The following is a 24,536-nucleotide window of genomic DNA, read 5'->3' as shown; positions in this document are numbered from 1 at the left end:
TTTGCATGTATTTTATTATAATTATTTATATTATTACATATGTATCAAACGAAAATGATAAATATATGTTATGTAATTGGAATTAATTATTGAGAGGAATATTATTTATTAATATTTATTTATTGCGGACTATTATCCTATTTTTTAAGTTTTTTTTTCACGACGTTTCGACCAGCTATTCCTCTGGCCTTCGTCAGGTGCTAAACGAGACGGGATAGGAACTCCGAATCTCCTAACTGCATTCTCAGCAATTACTGCCATCCATAGTTGTTGTCTCATCACGTTTTTACCCAAGTAAGCCTCTGGCTGGCTTTGAGTAGGTTTGAAACCGTTATCTTCAGACAATTCTCACCTGGAACCGTACAGATTCAACGTCTTTATCCACTGCACCACGGGCCCCAAAGGGAGATCATGGTTGAATTTTTTGCTTTTATAAATTCATGTTCATTATCTGATTTTCCATGCTTGAGTCCGTACCGAACGGTATATATTATTTAATTGGAATTCATTATTCAGATGAGTATTTTTTTATTAATTTTTATTTATTGTGGACTCTTATGCTCATCTTTTTTTTTAGTTGAGTAATTAAATTCAATTACCACCTGACGAAGGCCAGAGGAATACTTGGCCGAAACGTCGTGAAACAACAACGATTACTTAAATAATATATATATATATATATATATATATATATATATATATATATATATATATATATATATATATATATATATATATACCATTTAAAACGGACCCGAACATGGAAGATCAGATAATAAACATGAATTTACAAGACCAAAAAATTCAATTTTGACCCCTCTTCAGATCCCGTGGTGCAGTGAGTGGTAGGTGTATCAGAATCTTTGTAGGGATTTTTGACACCCCTAACACGAACCTGCGAATAAAATATAAAAAAAAACTCGTAATTTCTCAGTTAAAAGTAAGTTATTTATTTTCTTTATGAATTATACTTCCAAAATAAACTATTAAAGTTGTTTTAAAAGTAATAGAAATATATATTTTTTAAAAAACAGTAATGAATTTTCCGACCTCAATATTTTTCAATTTTTAAACTTTAAAAATCTATCAAAATTTTTCTATTTATTCTATTTTTACGATATTTTCAGGGTCAATGTGAAATTTTATGATCTTTCCAATAAACCGAATATAATATTTTAGATAAACGTTTTTTTTTTAATTCACGCCCCCCCCCATTTTTAAGTTTCTAATAAAAAGTAAATCATTAATTTACTCACCGAAAAGTAAATAATTAATTTCCTCACAAATTGAAGAGAAAAGGTCAATAAATAATATATTCAAATTTAAAACAAAAAAAACGTAGTATTTTTTTAGAATTTTACCTGGTAAGTTTGAAGTTTAAAACCTTTTTTTTTTTAAACCACGTTATTTGTTTTTTCTTTTTTTTTTTAATGCAGCCTTGGTCCTAGCTCCTTTAATTGAAAAAAAAAATAGGGCTTGAATTACATTTTTCGAGGAGTTATAAGCTTGGAAAGATGGGGTGGAATTATTCCCTATTTTCACGAAATTTCTGTCACTACTACTTTCGCTAACCTGTCCTGTCCACTGACATGGCTGGCCTACACTGCAGTGGATAGTCTGCAATGGAAAAGAAATTCTTAGAAAATTATAAAGTTTATTATTTTTTTAATTTGAAGATTTTTTTTTTAATTTTAAGATATGTTTTTCGTAAAAATAATCAAAATATTTTTTCTTATGTTAACCTGAAAGATAATAATTATTTATTTTGCATCTATCTACAAAATAAAAATTATAAAATTTATTATGTTTTTAATTTTAAGGTAGGTTTTTCTTAAAAAGAGAATATTTTTTATGATGATCTGAAAAATAATAATAATTTATTTTTCATGTATATTATTATTATTTATATTATTATATATGTATTTAACGAAAATCATTTAAAAAATAATAATTTTAAGGTGGGTTTTTCGGAAGAAAATCAAAATAATTTTTTCTTATACTAATCTGAAAAATAATTATTCATTAATTTTTATTTATTGTGGACAGTTATGCTCATCTTTTTTTTAGTTGAGTAATGAAAAAATCTGAAAAATATTCATTGTTTATTTTGCATGTATATACCAAAAAAAAAGTAATATTAGTATTTTTTTTAATTTTAAGATGTGTTTTTCGTAGAAATAATCAAAAAAAAAATTATACTAATCTGAAAGATAATATTTGTTTCATGTATCTACCAAAAGAAATTTATTGATTTTTTTTTTTACTTTTAAGGTAAGTGTTTCGTAAAAATAATAAAAATATTTTCTTATGCTAATCTGAAATATAATAATTATATATTTTGAATGTATCTAAAAAAAGGAAATCATAAAATTTATTTTTTAAGGTGGGTTTTTCGTAAAAATAATGTAAATAATTTTATTATGCTAATTTGAAAGATCATAATTATTTATTTTGCATGTATCTACTAAAAATAAAAAAATAAAATTAATTCATTTTTTTAAATTTTAATGTGAGTTTTTCTGTAATAATAGTAAACATATTTTTGTTATGCTAACCTGAAAGATAATAAGTATTTATTTTGTATCATCTACCAAATTAAAATTATAAAATTTATTATGTATTTTATTTTAACGTGGGTTTTTCGTAAAAATAAAAAAATATATTTTTATGCTAATCTGAAAAATAATAATTAATTTTTCATGTACGTTATCAAACAAAAATAATATAAAAAATTTTTTTTTTAATTTTAACGTGGGTTTTTCGTAAAAATAAAAAAAAATATTTTTATGCTAATCTGAAAAATAATAATTAATTTTTCATGTGCGTTATCAAACGAAAATGATATAAAAAAAGATACTTTTTTTAAATTTTAACGTGTGTTTTTCGTAAAAATAAAAAAAAATATTTTTATGCTAATCTGAAAAATAATAATTAATTTTTCATGTACGTTGTCAAACGAAAATGATATAAAAAATATTTTTTTAATTTTAACGTGGGTTTTTCGTAAAACAAAATCAAAAAATTTTCTCTCATGCTAATCTGAAAATAATAATTATTTCTTTTTCATGTTTCTACGAGATGAAAATTTATAAAATTTATTATTTTTTAAAATTTTAATGTGGTGTTTTCGTAAAAATAATAAAAGATACTTTTTGTTATAATAATCTGAAAGATAATAATTATTTATTTTGAATGTATCTACCAAAGGAAAATTACAAAAGTTATTATGTTTTTAATTTTAAGGTGGATTTTTCGTAAAAATAATAAAATATTTGTCTCATGCTAATCTGAGAGATATTAATTATTTATTTTGCATGTATATACAAAAAGAAAAATGATAAAATTTATTTATTTTTTAATTTTAAAGTGATTTTTTTGTAAAAATAATCAAAATATTTTTTCTTATGCTAATATGAAAGATAATCATAATTTATAACATATTAAACGAATTTCACAACTCAAAACACAATGGATGGAAAATTAAACACATTCCAAATTCAGGAGTTGAACGTATGCTATTTTTGTTTGTTTTTCTACATTCTTTCTCGTCTTCCCCCATAAAGGACTAACATGGCCAGATTGGGCTTTTTATTTTAAGACTAAAACCAACCAAAAATAAAGCGGGGCGTTATGTATGCAAAAAAGGTATAAATATATGTTTTATCAAATATGAAAAAAAAAACTACACTTTTTATAAAGTTCGTTCTTTTTCTTCACTTCACATGTAAATTTATGGTTAAATTCAAGTTATGTCGCCTGACACTTGTTTCATAAATAATAAACATATTTTTTATATAAATTAATTTTTTTGTTGTTTTTTACAAAGGAGTCATGACTTATCAAGGCCCAGAATACACTCAAGGATAAAGGTTAATGAGAGTACAGTGGTCAAAGAGAACATGTCGTAGGCATCGTTAGTGATGGAAATTTGGTAAATTGGATTACTTACAGGGATGGCTCATCAAGAATTTGTTCACATTGGACTTGAAGACAACCATACTTTAGTCAGCTGGAAAGCAAAAACAAAATGAAACAGAGTTCTACAAGCGTTCAGTTCTAAGAAAGAAGCCCTGCTCATGGAATCTACGTTTAGGTTTAGGCGTAGATAAAGTGTGGGGGAAATTATTGATAGTGGTTTCAGCTAGATGAGTGTTTTTCGTGAAAGTTAGGACGGGGAGTCATAGACTGGAGTTCAGACGAGCACTTGCCATGAAAATAAAGATAAAGCAGAGACAGACTCGCGACATTTCTTCTGTGGAAAAGAGGTTCAGGGAGAAGAAAAGGGCCTCGCCCATTAGGTAGAGACAGACACGCGACGTTTCTTCTCTGGAAAATAGATTGCAGGGAAGAGAAAAGTCTATTTTGAACTCTATCAAAGCAGGATAAGCTGCTTCTAGCAGGTCCTTCCTAAATGTGGCAAAAGTACTCCATCCTTGGGCGTACTTGGCTCTTATGCAGATAGAAAATTGTGTCTACGGTGAAATATCTACTGGAGCGGTCGGTGTATCAGAAGCGCCTATTAAAAATGCCGTATATGAACTTGAATAAACCAACTTACTATCTTTCGAAGCTTATAACTACTTGAAAATTTTCATTCAAACCCTAATTTTTTTTCAACTAAAGGAACAAAGAGAAATTTAAAAAAAATAACAAGTTTAATAGCAAATAATGCAGTATTTTTTTTAATCGGTTTTCTTTAAAAAAGATTTAAAGAAAATCAACGAAATTTTACTTCGATTAAATTCCCCAAAATAACTTACCTATAAAAAATCTATTTAATATATCAATTTCAAAAAATCACTTCCCTATAAAAACTTCTATTCAATGTGTACTTCCATTGTTCATTGTTAAGAATCTATCCATATTTATACTTGTATTCCATGTCCTTTTTTAAATAAAATATTTTTTTAAACAAGGATTAAAAAAAACACACACACGAATTCCTTGACTGTTCAAATAAAGGGACACAAATTTCTGATTTTTTTCGCGATTATCTTACGGTTAATTATAAACGCCATAATTAATATCTCTTTTATTTTATTGCGTGCTCTTAACCAAAATTATTATTTTGGATCCTCCGTGGTTAAAAAAAAAAAAGCACACATTCACTTATAAGTGTTTGCCGTAAAAAAAAAACAGTCGACCGATTTCTTAAAAAATTCTCGTAATGAAATACACGAGTTTTTGAATATTATATTTTATTTCTTCTTTATCGAGTGAATTTGTTTTTAATATCTAAAAAAGAAAACATTTAATGAAATAGAAAAAATTGTCGTCAGCATCCGGTATTTACTTGACGATATAAGCATAACATTAGCTTTCATTGAAAAAAAAATCAACGTGGTTTAAAAGAAAAGGTTTGAACTTTAGAGGTAAATTTCCAAAAAAAAAACCACTTCTTTTTTGTTTTAAATTAGAATATTTTATTTATTGATCTTTTATCTTCAATTTGTGATATATAAAACTTTGGTACGTAATTTAATTATTAAAATTTTAATAGACATTTCAAAATGGGGGATTAAAAAAAACGTTTGTCTAAAATATTTCATTCGGTTTAGGGGAAAGAGCATAAAATTTCACATTGACCCTGAAAATATCGTAAAAATTGTCAATATAAAAATTTTGATAGATTTGTAAAGTTTAAAAATTGAAAAAAATTCACTCGTAAAATTCAAGTGATTTCATAAATAAAAAATGGCTGGTTGAACGCGCCCCGACACTTTGGAAACACTGATATAAAAAGATAAAAAATAATATTTCTATTATTTTTTAAACAACTTTAATAGTTTAGTTGGAAGTATATTCCATACAGAAAATAAACCCCCACTTTAAAAAGAGAAATTACGATTTTTAAAAATATTTTATTCGCAGTTTTCTGTTAGGGGTGTCAAAAATTCCCCCCAAATTCTGATACACTGGAGTGGTAAAACAATCCCACCATTTTCCCAGCAGTCCTAGTAACGGATTTCATGTACGTGATGACTTGAAACGATCTTGCTTTTCAAATAGAGGAGGAGAAGATGGGAGAGGATGAGGTATGGTTAGGGGGGGTTATGCTGACACTTGGTCAAGGAAAAACAGATGTTTATGAAAAATGTCCAGAATAAATAAAATATTTCAATGGGAAATAAATAGTTATCGCTTATGACATCAGTGCCAGGGTGAGGTTTTTAAGAGAAAGACAAACGATTACACATCTATCAACAACGGAAAGGTTGTTTTTAAAATCTTTGCTGAGCGAGATGAAGAATGGGGTGAGGGGTCGCCGCCAGGCATTGTTCGACGGGGGTGACTAATAACTCCTAATTACATGATAAGTTAACACCTCAGTGCAATGAGGGTTAAAAATTGGTATAAATAAAGCCGAGAGGAGGAGTAGAAATTAGGGAAAGCGAGAGAGGGAGGAAATTCAAAAGAAGAAAAAGGGAGTACAAATTAATAGGGAATGAAGAGAAAGAGAGAAAGGGAAAAGAAAAGAAAGAATAACTCCAAAAAGGTAGAGGGAGGAATTTCTGATTTGATAAAAACTATTGGCTTTTTAGAGTTGGGGGTCCCTTTTTACTGACTGGGATTCGAGGCGTCCACATCGCTCTCACCCCGCCTGGGGGGGGGAACCTCATAAGAGCTAAGTTGAAAAGCTCTTGTTCTTAGCTGGGAAATTCATTAGAGGAACTTAACCTGCATCATGAAGCTTGGATCAAAGAACTCGACTATAAACAAGTGTAAAACGATTTATGAGCAATTATTTTGTTTCGTTATATGAAAATGTCCCAGAGTTTTTCTTTCTTCAAGTAAGAATGTAGCCCTGCTGGGTTGCATCTATGGTCCTGTGAGCTGGGAGCGACGAACACGGCCAGAAGTACATCACAAGTATGCTCTAGTGAACCAGGATAGCGACGGATGCGGTCCGGCCCTCGGAGAGAGAGGTGGTTAGGGTTATAGAAATTCAATATTTCAATTTTCGATTTTTGTTGAATTTGTTTGAATAATACATTTTTTTCTTTGCATCTTAACACTCGCCCTTAAAACGCTGAACGGTATGCTGAAAACAAATATCACATTTAAATTTGAGACGGATTCATATTTTTTGTAGGTTTCCGACTACTTTTTGATTGAATTTGAAAGATTAAAGACTAACGTTAATTTCCAAAAGGAAAAAAGTTATAAAAAATGTGTTTGCCCGTATCTATTAATTGAATCATCAACATTATAAGATGTAATTTTCTTGATAAGCGATTTAATTTTCTTGATAAGTGATTTAATTTTCTTGATAAGCGATTTAATAATTATTATAAGAAATAATTATACACAGGCGACAAAAAGAAAATCTACACTTGTAATCAGTGGCGGCTTGTGCCTAAGATTAGTGGGGGTGCTGTTTTAAAAAAAATGCGTATTGTTTAATATTGTGTAAAAAATAAAACAAACATAAAAAATATACATAATTTATACGTATGCACACGTATAAAAATACAGTAACTTAAAGGAATTCTAAATAGATGTAAATATTTGGAATAGCTTACTTATATTTATTTGAAAGTAAATTCCATTCTTCTTGTTTTAATTTGTGAGAAAAGATTGATAATTTTCTCCTTAACTTCTGAATGATTGCTGAATTGAAAGCACTGCAAGTGCATTTAGTCTTTCGCACCCCATGGTGCTCCTTAGAAAAGGTTTTATTCTTTTCAGAGTTAAAAAACAACGTTCTGCCTCTGATATAGTAATGGGAATTGTCAAGATAATTTTTATGAGTTTTGTGATTTCACTAAGAACATCGTTTAAATTGTTTTCCAAAATAAATTTCAGGAGATCAATTACTTTGCAATACTCATGGATATCTTACCTACTATAAAATATTTCTAACTCAGTTTCAAGCTTTTGTTTGTCAATCATGGGATATGCTTCAGTTGTCAAGGATATCTCGTCTGTAGGTAGTTCTTTCTTAAAACTAGCAAAGCTTTTCTTGTTAAACAATTTAGCAAGTATTAAATGTTTAGTTGAAGAATATCTGTCCGTTATATCAACAGATATATTGTCACACAGTCCTTTAGCTTCGGCCTTGAGTGTTTGTGAAGGATTTTGCGTAAGAGTATCTTGTGTAGTTTCCGACATGTAGGAGACGGGGAGTCTCGTCCTGGGCGACGAAGCGTTTCACTGAAGAACCACGGCAACACACAGCGAACCAACAAACAATGACAGCCACGGTGCGAAGGTAATTAACAAAGCTCAGCTGACTGCACAAATAGAAACGGAACCCAACGGTCACTAACGGAATCCAACGGTCACTGTACTGATCGCCACGAATGTCAGAATCCGACTGCCTCACACCTCCAATGGACCGATTTTATTCCTCAAGATGGCCTAGCTAATTTGCGATCCTGCGAGATTCCGTCTCTAATAAAAGCAGGCAGGCACCATCTTGGAACTCTTTCTTCCGCTGCCCCGACCACAGGATCAGCCACCACCCCGCACGCCAGGCACACACGGACCCTCTTGCGCCGAGGGCTACGGTTAGTCTCACACTCCCCCCTGGTCTCCAGATCACATACGTGACACGGCGGACGTGGCCATTTGATTCGAGCACTCCTGCGGAGGGGTATTGCCGGGACTTCCTCATCGGAGCTCTTAGAAGTGGCATCGGAAGCATCAGCATCGGTATTAGAGCTCGCAGTTGAGTCATCAGGTTCGTGGGGCACAGGTTGGATCCATCGCTCATCGTCGGATGACTCGCTACTTCCACTGCTCGCCGATTGGTCAGCGCTTAGAGCAGGCCAGACATTCCTTACGTGGCGCAGAGTATCATCGACTAGTATGGCCTGTTCACTGATGACGCCGGTGACCCGCCCCCTCCAAAAGCTGCTGGTGCAACGGCCGCCGGGTGGCTTCACCCAGACGGTGTCTCCCACTTGGTACGTCCCCTGGGGTTCTCGTTGGTCGGGTAGACACACTTCAACGTCCTTGACGCGCATGTGGTAGTGATGAATCGCATCAGCGGGCGCACTGCCGCCAGTCACGGCGTCCTTAGGCGTTGTGTTGTATCTGTAAACCGTCTCCGCGATCGTACACTTCTTCCTGGCTGCGATCCTCTTCACGGTTCGGTGGCACCGCTCCGCTATGCCGTTGCCGCTCGGCACATACGCGCATCGGTGTCGAAGGCGGATCCCCCAGTTGTCCATAAAATGCCTGAATTCCCTGCTGCAGAACGCCGTGTCATTATCTGTGAGGATCTCCTCAGGCGGCCCCCTTTCATAGAATATGAATTCCAATTCGTGGATGACACTGGTGGAATCCTGCCTCGCTAATTGGCGCCAAATCGCGAACCTCGTTGGCCCGCAGTCTATCAGCGTGAGGAAGTGTTGGCTGCCATAGTGGGTTATATCCATACCCAACCGACTCCAGGTCGCGTCCACTCCCAGCTGTCCTTTCGGCCATCTGGCTGGGGCGGGGTCGATGAACTGGCACGTTTGGCACTCCCTGACCACTGCTCTTACTGCGCTTTTTGGTATTGATGGTCTAGCCAACTTCACAAAGTAGTAGGTCCGTTGTACTCCTGGGTGCCCACTGTCGTGATGTATCTTCCTGATTTCGTCCTCCTCGACGGAGGCAGCACACAGAGGCAATGGCTTAGCTTCTTTCTTCATAGCCTCATACCATCTCCGTGGTACCCGAGTGAGCTTGTCGGCGAGGTTGTAGTCCGAGGTGACGAGCACTACGTTTACGGACAGGTTGTACTCCGTCACCAGTTTTTTCACAGTCTCTAGCCTCCCTCTTATCAGCATTTCGCTGGCTGCCTTGGTGCGTGCCCTGGCCTTGCTCGTGAGTGTGTCCGACACCCAGTGGTGCACACAAAGTGAGTCAGTGTGCACACGCAGTTTCTTCACTTCCCATTGAAGTGCCAGGTTAATGCCCTTTATTACAGCATCGAGTTCTGCCAGGTTGATGTGGGCAGCATCATTCGCCAGTCGCAGCCAGCAGGCATCCTCAACTACGGCCCCATCTTTCTCCAAAACTACACCGATCACTAGAGAACTTGCGTCCACCCACACGTTCAGTTCGTCTCCCTGCACGCACCAGTCTCCTGTGGCGAGGTCATTCTTTTTCACACTAGCGACGGTCTCCTTTAACATTCGAACCAATAGTTCCTCAGTTATCTCATCGTCCCAGCCTTTGGTGACCGCATTTGCCCTCCTTTTTATGACGCCTGTTGCCGCACGAACCCATCCGCATACTGGAAGGTGCCCCACAAGTTTCCCGCACAGGGAGAACACGGCACGTCTTGTGTAAACGTCGGGTACGTCGGGAACTGCGGTTCCACGCCTCCACTTCAGGATCCCTCGCTCCTCTTGAACGCTCAAATGCAATATGCGGGCGCCATCCTCAAGCCGCTCAGAGTCCTTGCAGTTTAGACCAAACTCGGCAAGTTTGGATCTTATGCGCGAAGATGACACGATATCTTCGTTCACATATATATCGTCAATGTACGCCAATGTTCCCTTTCTGATCCATTCTTCTTGTGACAACACGGCATTGACGATAGCCTTCATTATCTGGGGTGCTACGTTTAGCCCAAATCCGAGTTGCGTAAGACAGTATCTCTTCCCGGAAAACATCACTGTCTGGAAAGGCCCCATCGCCTCGCCGATCCAGACCTGCAAGTATGCTTTTCTCAAGTCCAGTAGGGACACATTGGACCCCTGCCGGCGCCACTCTCGCAGCTTGCTGGCACAGACGTCGGCGTCCGCTGTGAACGCATCAACGTGCGCATTCAACTCGCGGTAGTCCATTACCGGCCTTACCTTTGACTTGTTAGGTTGGGCAACTGCCATCAGCGGTATCAGGCCCTTGGGGGGTCCAAGTTTGTCGTAGGGATATGGAATCAGCTAACCGTTCTTTATCCATTCACGGAGCTCGCGTTCGTATGCAGGCCTTATCTGGTCAGGCATATGGTACTCTGCCACTTTGTTTTGTAGTTTGGCCGGTTCCTTGTCTTCTGACCACCTCCAAGTGGCGGTCCATGCCTTCTGTTGGTCGTCAAACTCCGCACTGAAGTCCAGCTGGTCGACTCTTAGTGCTGTGCACACCGGGGGCCTATCCTGAAACTCTACAATGCCAGCGCACGTTATGCGCACGCCGCCCAGGGCTTTGATGGCATCGTAGCCTAGCAACAGGTCGAAACTCAGCGGCTTTTCGCGTGTCACCAGCGCTTCGACATTGGCCGAGTTTCCAGTTCTTGTGCGAATGTGTACCACACCCACGCCGCAACACATTCGTATTTTTCCAGTAATGGTAGTTATCCTGACGTTCTTCTTTTTCCACGCCCGACAGAAGTCCGCACACACTATGGTGCGGGAGCAACCAAAATCAAGGAGGGCTGAACATAACGTGTCATTAACTCGGACCTGAATGACAGGGAGCGCCTTGTTTATTTTCTGTTTGGGGAAGAGGTCGGCACTGGCACCTTGTCCCCGTCCTCATCCCCGTTTCCCGCACAGTCTCGGGCCATGTGCCCAGTCTTGTTACAGCGGTAGCAGCGAACAGCCATCGACCGCCTTCTACAATTTCTTGCCATGTGGCCCTGCCCGTTGCATCTGTAGCAGATGACATCACCTTGCGGGCTAGGTCCCTGAGACGGTCCTTCGCCATTTGGTGGGGCCTGTGTGACGGCGACTACCGGTTCCTGCACCGTCGAGTCATCCTTCATTATTGTCCTGGCTCTGTCCACTAGGTCACTCAGCGGTAGTGAGGACATGGTAGAGGTTGCTCGCAGGAGCTGCTTTGCTCCAGCGGGGAGTCCTGACAGGAATTTGTAGGCTAGGGCCCTCTCGGGAAGACCACCGAACAACACCGTCAGCTTCTTAAGCTCGGCAAGATACACGTCCACAGTTTCGCCCAAGCGTATAGACCTCGTCTCAAACTGCTCCCATGCAGTGGCGGGGTCAGTGGCGAATGCCCTGTACAACGCCACCTTGATACTCGAGTAGTCACACTTCTCCTCAGCGCTGAGTTGCTGATATACAGCGAAGGCCCCGTCGGTCAGCCGCAGAGGAATCACGCGCTCGATATTTTTCACGCCGGACAACTGACAATGTAACTCGACCTTCTCAACCCAGCTGAGTACCGGGTCGGATCTGTCGAATTCCGGTATCAACTTTAGATCGAACCTATCCGCCATTGAAGAAAAGAAAACCAAGTTCGGAGTGGGGGGCCGAAATAGCTTGTAAGAGTATCTTGTGTAGTTTCCGACGTGTAGGAGACGGGGAGTCTCGTCCTGGGCGACGAAGCGTTTCACTGAAGAACCACGGCAACACACAGCGAACCAACAAACAATGACAGCCACGGCGCGAAGGTAATTAACAAAGCTCAGCTGACTGCACGAATAGAAACGGAACCCAACGGTCACTAACGGAACCCAACGGTCACCGTACTGATCGCCACGAATGTCAGAACCCGACTGCCTCGCACCTCCAATGGACCGATTTTTATTCCTCAAGATGGCCTAGCTAATTTGCATCCCCGCGCGATCCTGCGAAATTCCGTCTCTAATAAAAGCAGGCAGGCGCCATCTTGGAACTCTTTCTTCCGCTGCCCCGACCACAGGATCAGCCACCACCCCGCACGCCAGGCACACACGGACCCTCTTGCGCCGAGGGCTACGGTTAGTCTCACATTTTCACAGTATTTGGAGTTTCTTATCTCTAAAATAGCAGTTTTTAAATTTGCTATGTATTCATTGACTTTATATATGCTAGTTTCCCGAGATTACATTTGATTATAAATAATTTCAACATGAGACATAATTTGTATAAAATAGCTCTAACCAAAATATGAAATTTTCATCGTTCAAATATTTCAGAATTCCTTTCGCTTCTGCAACGGTTTCATCTACATATGATGTTGACTGAATTTCAGTGAGACATTTTTTTAATGCTTGAACATTTTCATGAACTCTATTTATGGTCCGTATGTTAGTTCCACCTTGTGGCGGATGGACTTGGAATGCTTACATCCAGATGCTTCTTGAGAATGGAAAGACGCTGTGGTGATCTAGAAAAGAAAGTCGGAATAGCCAAAATGTTAGAGATAAATATTCTAGCATTTCGTGTAATGTTTAGGGAGGTCATTGATGTAGATCAGGAAGAGAGTTGGGCCCAGGATTGACCCCTGAGGGACTCCAGCATTTATATTGCCGGCCTCCGATTTTTGTCCATCTACTACTCCTCTTATGAGCCTATCGGAGAGAAATGATTTAATGATTGAGAAAATATTTCCAGTTATACCGTAGCTGGAAATCTTGTGAAGTAGACCCTTATGCCATACCTTGTCGAAGGCCTTTGATATGCCAAGAGCAATTGCCCTAGAAAGGAAGCCTTTTTTTTACAAAGGCATCACCACATTATCAAGGCCCAGAGGCCACTCAAGGATAAGGGTTAAAGAGTGTACAGTAGAAATTGGTCAATATAGTAATCATTAGTAATGAAAATTTGGTAAATTTGATAACTTATATGGAAAGGCTCAAGAACTTATTTACTTTAGACTTGAACACAACCATATTGTAGTCAGCCGGAAAGCAGGAAAACGGAAGACAATTCCACAGGCGTGCAGTTCTAAGAAAGAAGCTTTGTTCATGGAATCTATGTTTAGGTTTAGGCACAGATAAAGAGTGGGGGAAATTATTGATAGTGTTTACAGCTAGACGAGTATTTCTTGTGAAAGTTTGGCGAGGGGGGACCATAGATTGAAGCTCAGTTGAACACTTTCCATGAAAATAACGATACATCAGAGATAAACTCGCAACATCTCTTCTGTGAGATAGAGGTTGCAAGGAGGAGAAAAGGACATCTCCTACGAGGCTACGAACTCTATTTTGAACTTTATCACGGCAGGACGAGTCCTTTCTAGCAGCTCCTGCCGAGATGTGGCAACAGTATTCCATCCTTGGACGTATCTGGCTCTTATATAGACAGAGAATAGCATCAGCAGTGAGATATCTACCGGATCGATAGAAAGATCCCACCATTTTTCCAGCGGTCTTGGCAACAGATTTGATATACGTGTTCCATTTAAGATCAGGAGTAATGGTCAAGCCCAGAAGCTTGTCAAAACTTGAGGCCTCCTGAAGACGAGAGCCATTCATTTCAATTGATGACAGATGTGGATTAGAATGTTGATGATGTAAAGAGAGAAGCTTGGTTTTAGATGCATTAAAAGTAACCAGCCACTCCTTTCCCCATTGTACTACGTGCTCAAGATCAGAGGAGAGAGAATTGGAGAGAACTTGGTCGTTTACTGTCTTAGATGTGGTACCATAAATGATAGTGTCGTCAGCATAAATGTCTACAAATGATGTAAGGATATGATTTGGAAGATCATTAATGTAGATCAGGAAAAGAGTTGGGCCCAGGATGGATCCCTGAGGGACACCGGCATTAATACTGTGAGCTTCTGATTTTTGCCCCTCAACTACTACTCTTATGAACCTTTCAGAAAGAAATGATTTAATAATTGAGAAGACTTTTCCAGCTATACCATAGCTAGCGATCTTATGAAGTAAACCTTTATGCCATACCCTATCAAAGGCCTTAGATATGTCAAGAGCAATTGCCCTAGAAAGATTGCCACCGTCGAGAGATTTGCTAATCCTATGCGATATAACTGTAAGGACATCTGCTGTAGATCTAGCAGAACGGAAACCATATTGAGTGTCACTAAGAAGGTTATTTTTGTTGAGATGGTTGATCACTTCTGTATTTAACACAGATTCTAGCAACTTACTCATGACGCACAGGAGACTTATTGGCCTGTACTGAGAGGGGGATGAGTGATCACCTGAATTCTTAAATACAGGGCATACTGATGAGATTTTCCAGGGAGATGGGAAACTATTCTTCTTAAGACAACGTTTAAACAGTTTTGTAAGTATGGGCGCTAGTTCAGGTTGAAGTTTTTTGAGTACTATAATTGGAATACTATCAGGGCCAGTTGCTTTACTCGAATCAAGCCTTTGTCAAGAGATTCACTAATCCTGTGGGATATAACCGTCAGCACATCTGCGGTAGATCTTGCAGAGCGGAAACCATATTGTGTGTCACTAAGAAATTTATTCCTGCTGAGGTGGTTGACTATTTCTCTATTTAATATGGATTCCAGCAACTTACTCATAACACACAGGAGACTTATAGGTCTGTACTGAGAGAGAGATGACTTATCACCTGAATTCTTAAATACAGGGCAAACTGATGAGGTCTTCCAGGGAGTTGGAAAGCACTTCTCCTTAAGGCAGCGCTTAAATAGTTTCGTAAGTATGGGAGAAAGTTCTGGTTGAAGCTTTTTTAACACTATTATTGGGATGCCATCAGGGCCAGTTGCTTTACTGGATCTAGGTTCTTGATTAGCTTGGCGACCTCGTGCAATTGTGTTGGGAAAGGTAAGTACTTGGCAGTCTATTAGTAGAATATTAATTAGGGTAGAAGGAATACAATGTTTACGTGATCCTCTTTTTGCGATTCAACTGAACCGGAAGTTCTAAATGAGTTGAATCGTACTTTTATAACTTTTAGATAACAGATTTTTATTAACGAAAATAGTTTTACCATTTAAAAACGTTTTTATTTATAAAAAACCTTGTTGTTAATTAAAAATAGGCATATAACAAAATAAGCTTGCCATTAAAATTGTCTTTTTTTAATACAAATATTTTTTAACTTTGCCATTTTAAGCCGTCGAAAAAAAGGAGATAATACGCAAAAACATTTTAATAAAAAAATACTATTTTAAATTGTGTACACTTTACAGAGTAATAAAAAATATACAAATATATTTCTTTTAAACTTTACAGATTAAATAAATTTTATGGGGTTTTCCGCTGGCAAACAAACAAAAAACATTTTTTAAATACATTTTATTTACAATTTTTTAATAATTCATTTTTTCATAAAAACAAAATCTTTGAAATTTACTTGCTTGCACACGATGGTAAAGTTAGGAATTTACCATTTAAAAATGGTTTTATTGGATAACAGTTTTGTTTAAAATTTAAAAAATGTGATTATAACTAAACTTACTTTATAAATAAAATATAGAATAAAAAAAGTTTACATGTTTGTACTATGAGCAACATTTAATAACATTTTTTAACTAAAATGTATGTAAAAAATAAAATTTTCTTCGCTTTTCTTTAGAAAAAAAAATGTAAATATTTTTTTATTCTGTAAAGTTTAACTACCACAAAATGAATAGATTTCAAACTACATAAAAACACAAACAAAATAAGCCGTACGTGAAAAAATAATATTAGTTACGTTGATAGCTTTACGGGTAAAAAGCCCAAACACTTTTAATTAAAAAAAAAGAGTTTCGCATATTGTATATGTTGTGGTGGCAACCACTTATTTGCATATGCGAATAACATAACACTATAAATGGCAAGCCTAGGTTGGCCTTGGTGTGTCTTACTCAAATGCCACCGGAAGTGACGCCGAAGAGCGTACATGTCCTCCCACCAAGACTCTCTGACTCGACACCGTCATTTGTACATATTGTAAATATACCTTTTCTTTAATACACTTATTATTGCGTTATCTTGTTGTTTGCGTCTTCATTGTATTTCCTTACTAATTATTGTTCAACCTAGCAACCACAACAGTAGGCGACGAGATATGAAGCGTAAAATATAACAGTTTGACGAAGAACTATTTTAAAAAAAAAAAAAAGTACAACGCAAAGGTTGACCATTTTTTTAAGGAATGCAAAGTGTTGACGAGCAAACGGATTTTACGCTAAAGAGAAGTTTCAACTCAAGTGAAAAAAAAAACTCTAACGTGGCAAAAGCGACAATTTACGCCGTTTTCTGGGAATCCGACTTGCAAACGAATGTAAAAGTGAATTTTTGTTTTGTCGCTACATGACAAATCTTACTAAAGGACCAACTTGCAAACGAAAAGCGAACTTTGTTCTGTCGCAAAAACGACAGGTCAGACCCGTATTACGAAAAGCAAGGAAGTAACCTACGAAAAAAAGTTCACCAGTGGATTCTAATTACTGTTCTCCGTAAACAAAACAACAACTAAAGGACTTTTTAATTAATGTTTTGGTTGACGGCGGTACTAAAAGGAAATACCACAGCTAAAACTAAAATTCAAGGAAAGGGTTTTTTTTCTTGAAGTTGTCACTGAATAACGGATAATACAGTAAAACGTCACGAAAAAAAAGGTAATCTCAATTTAAGAGGTATTTTAATTACTAAAATACTAGATAAAAAAAACTCAAAGAACTAAATGTACTGCATACATTTATTCAATTGTGACTCGATTAAAAAAGACCCAAACTTTTATTTTGTGGAAAGAGTTACTGATAAGTAAGTGCCTAAAAACGGAAAGTCAATTCCATTCGTGATTCCAGATAAACCTGTTTTATTTTTTTTGCAGCGTGACTCGCAAAAAGAATATATTATTGCAAGCAGCGATATCATTATTGAAAACAGGAGCTTACAGCAATTTGCTTTTTTTGTTGTAACCCAAACCGGTGTATATTGTACATGGTACAATATTTTTTTTTAACTACACACTAAAAAAAAAACAAAAAAAAACATGGAAGACTTATCAAAAATGTTCATGCAATTTTTACAAGCACAGGCTGAGTGGGATGAACGCAGCAAGCTACACAAAACGAGCTTTTGCGAACACAAATACAGGCACAGGCTGACGGCGAGGAAAAGAGAGAGGACAGATTATTGAAATGGCAGCAGGAACAAGAAGAAAAGCAGAAAATGGCACAATTAAAGCAGAAAAAACTGCAATTGGAACAGGAAGAAAGGCATAAGAAACTACAATTGGAATATGAAGAAAGACAAGATGAACGTTTTGCTAAAACACTGGAACTACTAAAGAGTAATCGAGAAAATGTCGATAGTGTTAATTTCTCCCATACAACTATTTTTAATAGCATGGACACATTTCATTATGTGCCTGAGGAAGAGAAGAATTTTGAAGCATACTACACAAGATACGAGGATGTTTTTCAACTGGACTGTAAGAATTGGCCAAATAGTCAGAAAGTGAGCCTCTTACCCAGAAAAGTGGGTACATCAGAACACAGTAAATTCGTAGATTACATATTACCTAAAAAAACTGCGGAATTAGAGTTCATGGAAGCTGTAAAATTACTAAAAGAATTATTTAATCCAAATATATCTCTTTTTCATAAAAGATGGCTGTGCATGCATCTAAGAAAGATGGACAACCAAGATTATTTGACATACGCATCAGTTGTCAATAAAAACTGCGATAATTTTAAGCTTGCAGAAGATTTTAAATGTCTAATCTTCGCTCAAGGGTTAGTTTCAACAAAAAATGCAGAAATACGCAGACGAGTGTTGTCTAAGCTGGAATCTGAGCAAGATTTAACCCTCCAGAAACTAGCAGAGGACTGTGAAAGTGCCATTACACTAAAAAAGGATTAAAAATATAGAAGAATTCGGAGTGGCATATGTAAGAAAAGTTAAAAAACCATACACACCAACCAAGAACTTTACAAAGAAAAGTAATGGAACGGGATATTCCAAAGATAATAACCATAAATATAGTACAGAATATAACAAGCCTCTTCCTAGATATAACTGTACGAGATGTGCAGAAAAGCATTGGGAATCAGATTGTCCTTATAAGAAGAAAAAATGCTACATTTGTAAGAAGGTGGGACACAAAAGCGATTGCTGCAGATATAAAGATTACACCAGAAAGAGAGTACAGCAAACAAAATCAAATGCAAAATTAGACAAAGATCGGCGAAAATACGTAAAAGTGGAAATATTTAAAACATCAATAAAGTTACAACTCGACTCCGGCTTCGATGTTTCTATAATAAACCTGAATACGTGGAAAAAGTTGGGAAAACCGGCCATGATGAAAACTAGTAAAGCAGCCCGGACGGTAACTGGTGGTGGTATGAAATTTGAAGGAGAAATTGTCCTCCCGATAAAATTGAAAGGGACTTCGAAGAAATTAAAAATATTCGTACTAAAAAATAGAGAAAATCTGTTTGGAATAGATTTAATTGAGAAATTCGGACTATGGGATAAGCCAATTAATACATTCTGTAAAAAAATAGAATGTTCTTCTCCAACAACAGTAAATATAAAAGACGATTTAAAAGAATTATTTCCTGAGGCATTCACGACTAACTTAGGTCGCTGCAATAAATTCAAGGCCTCGTTTGAACTTAATTTTTAGAAAAAAGCGAAATGTTCCGTTCGCTGGGTTGGAAAAGATTGATAAAGAATTAAATAGATTGGAACAGACGGGAATTCTATCAAAAATAGAACACAACGAGTGGGCAGCCCCCACCGTATACGTAAAGAAAAAGAATGACGAAGTTAGTGTGCGCAGACTTTTCGACCGGGGTCCACTCCCTCTTAAAAGATCACCATTACCCCCTACCAAGCCCAGAGAAATATTCACGAAGTTGAATGGGGGTAATATCTTCTCCAAGATAGACTTGAGCGACGCGTATTTGCAAATACCGGTCGAGGAGAATTGCTCAAAAATACTATGCATCAATACGCATAAGGGATTATACAAATACAACCGATTGCCTTTTGGCATCAAAGTAGCGCCTGCCATCTTTCAGCAAGCGATGGACACCATGCTAAGTGGTATTGAGTGTGTATGTGCATACCTGGACGACATTGTTGTCAGGAACAAATCCCTAGAAGAACATAAGGAACATTTGAAACAAGTATTTACTCGAATACAAGAATTCGGTTTTAAAGTAAAAGAAAGTAAATGTGATTTTTGTATGAGCGAGATTAAGTATCTTGGACACATAATAAACAAACATGGACGACGTCCAGACCCAGACAGATCTGCGGCAATAAAAAATATGCCAGCACCCGATAATGTAACAACCTTGCAGAGTTTCTTAGGACTCGCAAATTATTACCAATCTTTTATTGAAGGAATGCATAACTTGCGAGCCCCCTTAAATAATCTGCTTAAAAAGGATACACCGTGGAACTGGACGCAAGAATGTCAAACCGCTTTTGACAAAATAAAGAGCGCACTAACATCCGAATTATTCTTAACGCACTTTGACACAAACTTAAAAATAGTCGTCGCTAGTGACGCTAGCTCCTACGGCTTAGGAGCATGCATTCAACATATTATGCCGGATGGGTCTAGAAAATCAATAGCGCACGCTTCGAGAACACTGATACCAGCCGAAAGGGCATATTCACAAATCGAAAAAGAAGCGTTGAGCATAATCTTTGCCGTGACTAAATTTCACCGATATTTATATGGTAGACAATTCATACTTGAAACCGACCATAAACCGTTAGTCACGATCTATGGATCAAAAAAAGGATTGCCGGTATACACCGCAAATAGATTGCTGCGCTGGGGTACAATACTACTTAATTACGATTTCCAGCTACAACATTTAGCATCAAAAAAGATTTGCCATGCGGATGGACTGTCAAGACTGATACCACAGAAACACAATCTGGAAGAATCAGTCATTGCAGCAATTCAGACAAATGTTGAAGTAAAAAATATGGTAGCAAACATCATTAAGGAACTACCCGTAACTTTGTCGGACATTAAAAGGGAAGCCGAGAAAGACGAATATATAAAGGACATAAAAGAGAAAATTATAACGGACACAAAGGTGCAGGAAGTTTTCTCCATATGTGACGATGTGTTACTGTATAGCGAGAGAGTGGTAATACCCAAAACATTGCAGAATAGGATGTTAAGAGATTTCCACCCAGGACATCCGGGTATAAATCTAATGAAGTCGTTAATGAGAAGCTACGTGTACTGGCGTAACATGGACACTGACATAGCGACAACAATTGATAAATGTAAAGGATGCCAGTTAGCGGCAAAATCTCCACCTATAATACACAAACCTTGGCCGAAAACCGACCAACCATGGGCGAGAATCCACATGGATTTCGCTGGTCCAGTAGGTGAAAACTATTATTTAATTGTAGTGGATAGTTTCACAAAATGGCCGGAGGTAATGCGTTGCAGGAATCCAACAACAAACAACTCAATAGGGTTCCTACACGAGTTGTTTGCAAGATTCGGTGTACCAGACACACTGGTCACTGACAACGGAACGCAGTTCACATCCACAGAGTTTAAGGAATTTTGCGACACGTTCCGAGTGAAGCACATCACAACTCCGCCGTATCATCCAAGGTCGAATGGCCTCGCGGAAAGGTTCGTGGACACGCTAAAACGAGTGTTAAAGAAATCCATTGGAACACCAACAGAAAAAGCTTTGCAACAATTCTTGCAAGTATATAGGATTACACCACATCCTAGTACACCATCAAACATATCACCAGCTGATCTAATGTTTGCCAGAAAGGTAAAATCAGCGTTTGACAAACTATTGCCAAGGCAGGCAATTATCCGAAACACTACACACACGAGAAGAAAGAAATATAACTCGGGAGATCGAGCATATTTTAAGTGCTACAGAAATAACACATCTTACTGGGAATGTGGAGTAGTGGATAAACGCATTGGTGATTGTACATGCATGATTAAAGGTCAACAGAATATACATAAAAGGCACCTAAATCAGATAAAAAAACGTCATATCCAAGATGATGATGATACGACAACAGTCGAAGAGGAGGATACAATAGATATCATATACGAATCTTTTAATTTGGAACCGTTTCAAAATGCACCTGAACCCCGAAGATCAGGTAGGAAAAGAAAAGTGAATGGACCATTAATGGTAAACCCAAAAAGAAAAAGATATTGAAATCTGTGTGACTTCAAATCTTGGGAGGGGTGTGTTGTGGTGGCTACCACTTATTTGCATATGCGAATAACATAACACTATAAATGGTAAGCCTAGGTTGGCCTTGGTGTGTCTTACTCAAATGCCACCGGAAGTGACGCCGAAGAGCGTACATGTACTCCCACCAAGACTCTCTGACTCGACACCGTCATTTGTACATATTGTAAATATACCTTTTCTTTAATACACTTATTATTGCGTTATCTTGTTGTTTGCGTCTTCATTGTATTTCCTTACTAATTATTGTTCAACCTTGCAACCACAACAGTATATTTTTGTCTGCTTAAATCGCATTTAAAAGTGTGAGAATTTTTTTAAGGTTGATATTTATTTATAAGAACACTTTACACGCTTTAATAATAATAAAAACAAAACATTTGTAAACAAGCCTTTTAAAAAAAATAATAATATAAGCGAAAACACGCAAACACCGGTTTTCACGAGCGTTTTGAACTGCTAAAACGACAGTTCCAATTTAGCTTTCATTCGCCGTCTGAAGCGTGCATGCATATAAGCGAACTTCGCTAAGAATGTGTAACTGTGAATTTGGCAGCTCCAAGCAAAGTTTTACTTTTATACTTATATGAATATGGGGACAGTTATCGACATTAAGCTTCAGGATTATATATATATATATATATATATATATATATATATATATATATATATATACATATATATATATATATTATTAATATGATATATTATCACATAGAAAGGAAAAAATAAACGTATTATTTTTACCGTGTATCGATAATATTGAGTAGAAATGATTGGGGGTGCTGCAGTTCCACAGCTCCAGGCACGAGCCGCCACTGCTTGTAATAAAAAAACTGCAAATTTAGGCTAAATTCAATGTAACTGTTTAAACAAAATATACCTCATTTGATTCGCTTTTATTCCTTTATAATTTAACTTGTTCATATTTGACTTTTAATTGAGATATTCTAGTGTTCACGTCAATTTAAATAAATAACTTCAAATTGAGAAAGCAAGAAGAAAGTTCGCATTTTGATTTCATTCTGATCGTTCCCCCCATATGAATTCGTTTCTCTATGCAAAGAAAAACCTCGATTCGGCTTTAAAAAGTGACGGACAAACCCCGGTCGGTTGACTCTATTACCTTATTTTATTTGATTTGATTTTTTTTTAACCTCCATTGAATGTTGTCCCTCTTTTTGTCTTTTTACCATAGATACAAAAACTCCATCTTCCTTTGTTTACAGCTATATATATATATATATATATATATATATATATATATATATATATATATATATATGTGTGTGTGTGTGTGTGTAAAATGAAAATTACAATTGAATTTACCAAAATGATCCAAGATGGTAAAATTAAAGTAAATTATAAATATTAAAGAATTAATATTTATAAAATTATCTCAGCCAGATATAAAAGCTCGATAAAACCAAATAGGAAATATAGCTTATAATATGAGCAAACAGTTAATAAATATGTTAAAAACACTTTGAAATGAGTTAAAAACATATTTAATCTGAAAAGGAAACACTAGATAAATGGATAGTCCTTAATCCGCGGAGTTTCGAAAAAATACTCTCCTTCTCCTCAGAGGATAGGAATTAGCAAAATGCGGGATCGTATTTTGCATGCAGAAGTATTTGATGAAACAACAAGCAAGTCAAAGATCTTACTTGAAAACAAAATAAGTTAAGCAGAGTGAATATGGTAAAGAAAAAGCTGATTACACATGAATGGATAGTCTGGTGGAAGATAAAAAATCCAATGACGGTAAAATCCAAATGTAAAATAGTTATGTCTCGGATGTAGAGTGAAAAGCACATCTAATTTTTCTTTTATTACTATTATTTTTTTTTTTCCTTGTACACATTTTTGTGAATTATTCCATGGATTTCTGCTTCTAGATTATGTGTCATTATCGAGGATGTCAATAGATTGAATAAGACATAACGACAGATCAGCTTCTATAGAAAATGGCGTCTTTATTTACATCTGACAAACCTGAGTACACCGGTAAGTGGGCGTAACTCCAGCCGGTGAAAACTCTTGTTCAGTCCCTCCCCTCATGCAACATCTTCCCTTTTCTCAATAATAAAAACAGAAGATAAAGACAAACAAAACAAAAAAAAAAAACAAACACAACAAAAAGTCTGATAAGAATTAAAACAGTCTACAAAACACAGTGATCTAGGCATCCCTTGGGCTGACTACCCTCCTACCTAACAGGGATTATTCTGCCCTTTCACTTATGTTGTGAAATCCTTGAATCTCACAGGATATCTTATTATTCTTCCTGACCGTGTTGTCCGCAACCTTTCCAGACTTGATTTGTGTTGGGGATGGGGTCGGGTTGAAGTTTTCTCTTATTTCACCTTCATATTGAGGTGGTTCTGAGTTACATATCTCTTCTGTACTCTGCCCTGGGGAACTCGCTCTGCACTTCATATGGCTGGTGTATTCCTGATGTGAGTGGGGGTGTCTCTGCAGTTTTCTTCAAATCTACTCTATTCCATCGATATAAGTCCCCATCCACTTTTACATGGTATGATCGCTCATCCAGTCTCCTCCATACAACAGCTTTCCTCCACTCTTTTTGACCATTTATGTGTGGTTTCATCCGTACTACATCTCCAGGATACAATGGTTTAAGTGGTTTTACTTTGTGGTTGAAAGCATGTTCTTGCCTCTTGCGGTCTTGCTTCACTGATTTTCTCAGATTTTTGGGC

This window comes from Euprymna scolopes, chromosome 45, assembly GCF_053919585.1.
Source record: "Euprymna scolopes isolate OS-2025 chromosome 45, ASM5391958v1, whole genome shotgun sequence".
In the NCBI taxonomy this organism is placed as follows: domain Eukaryota; kingdom Metazoa; phylum Mollusca; class Cephalopoda; order Sepiida; family Sepiolidae; genus Euprymna; species Euprymna scolopes.
The sequence above is the reverse complement of the archived record's forward strand: the minus strand, read 5'-3'. Positions refer to the sequence as shown.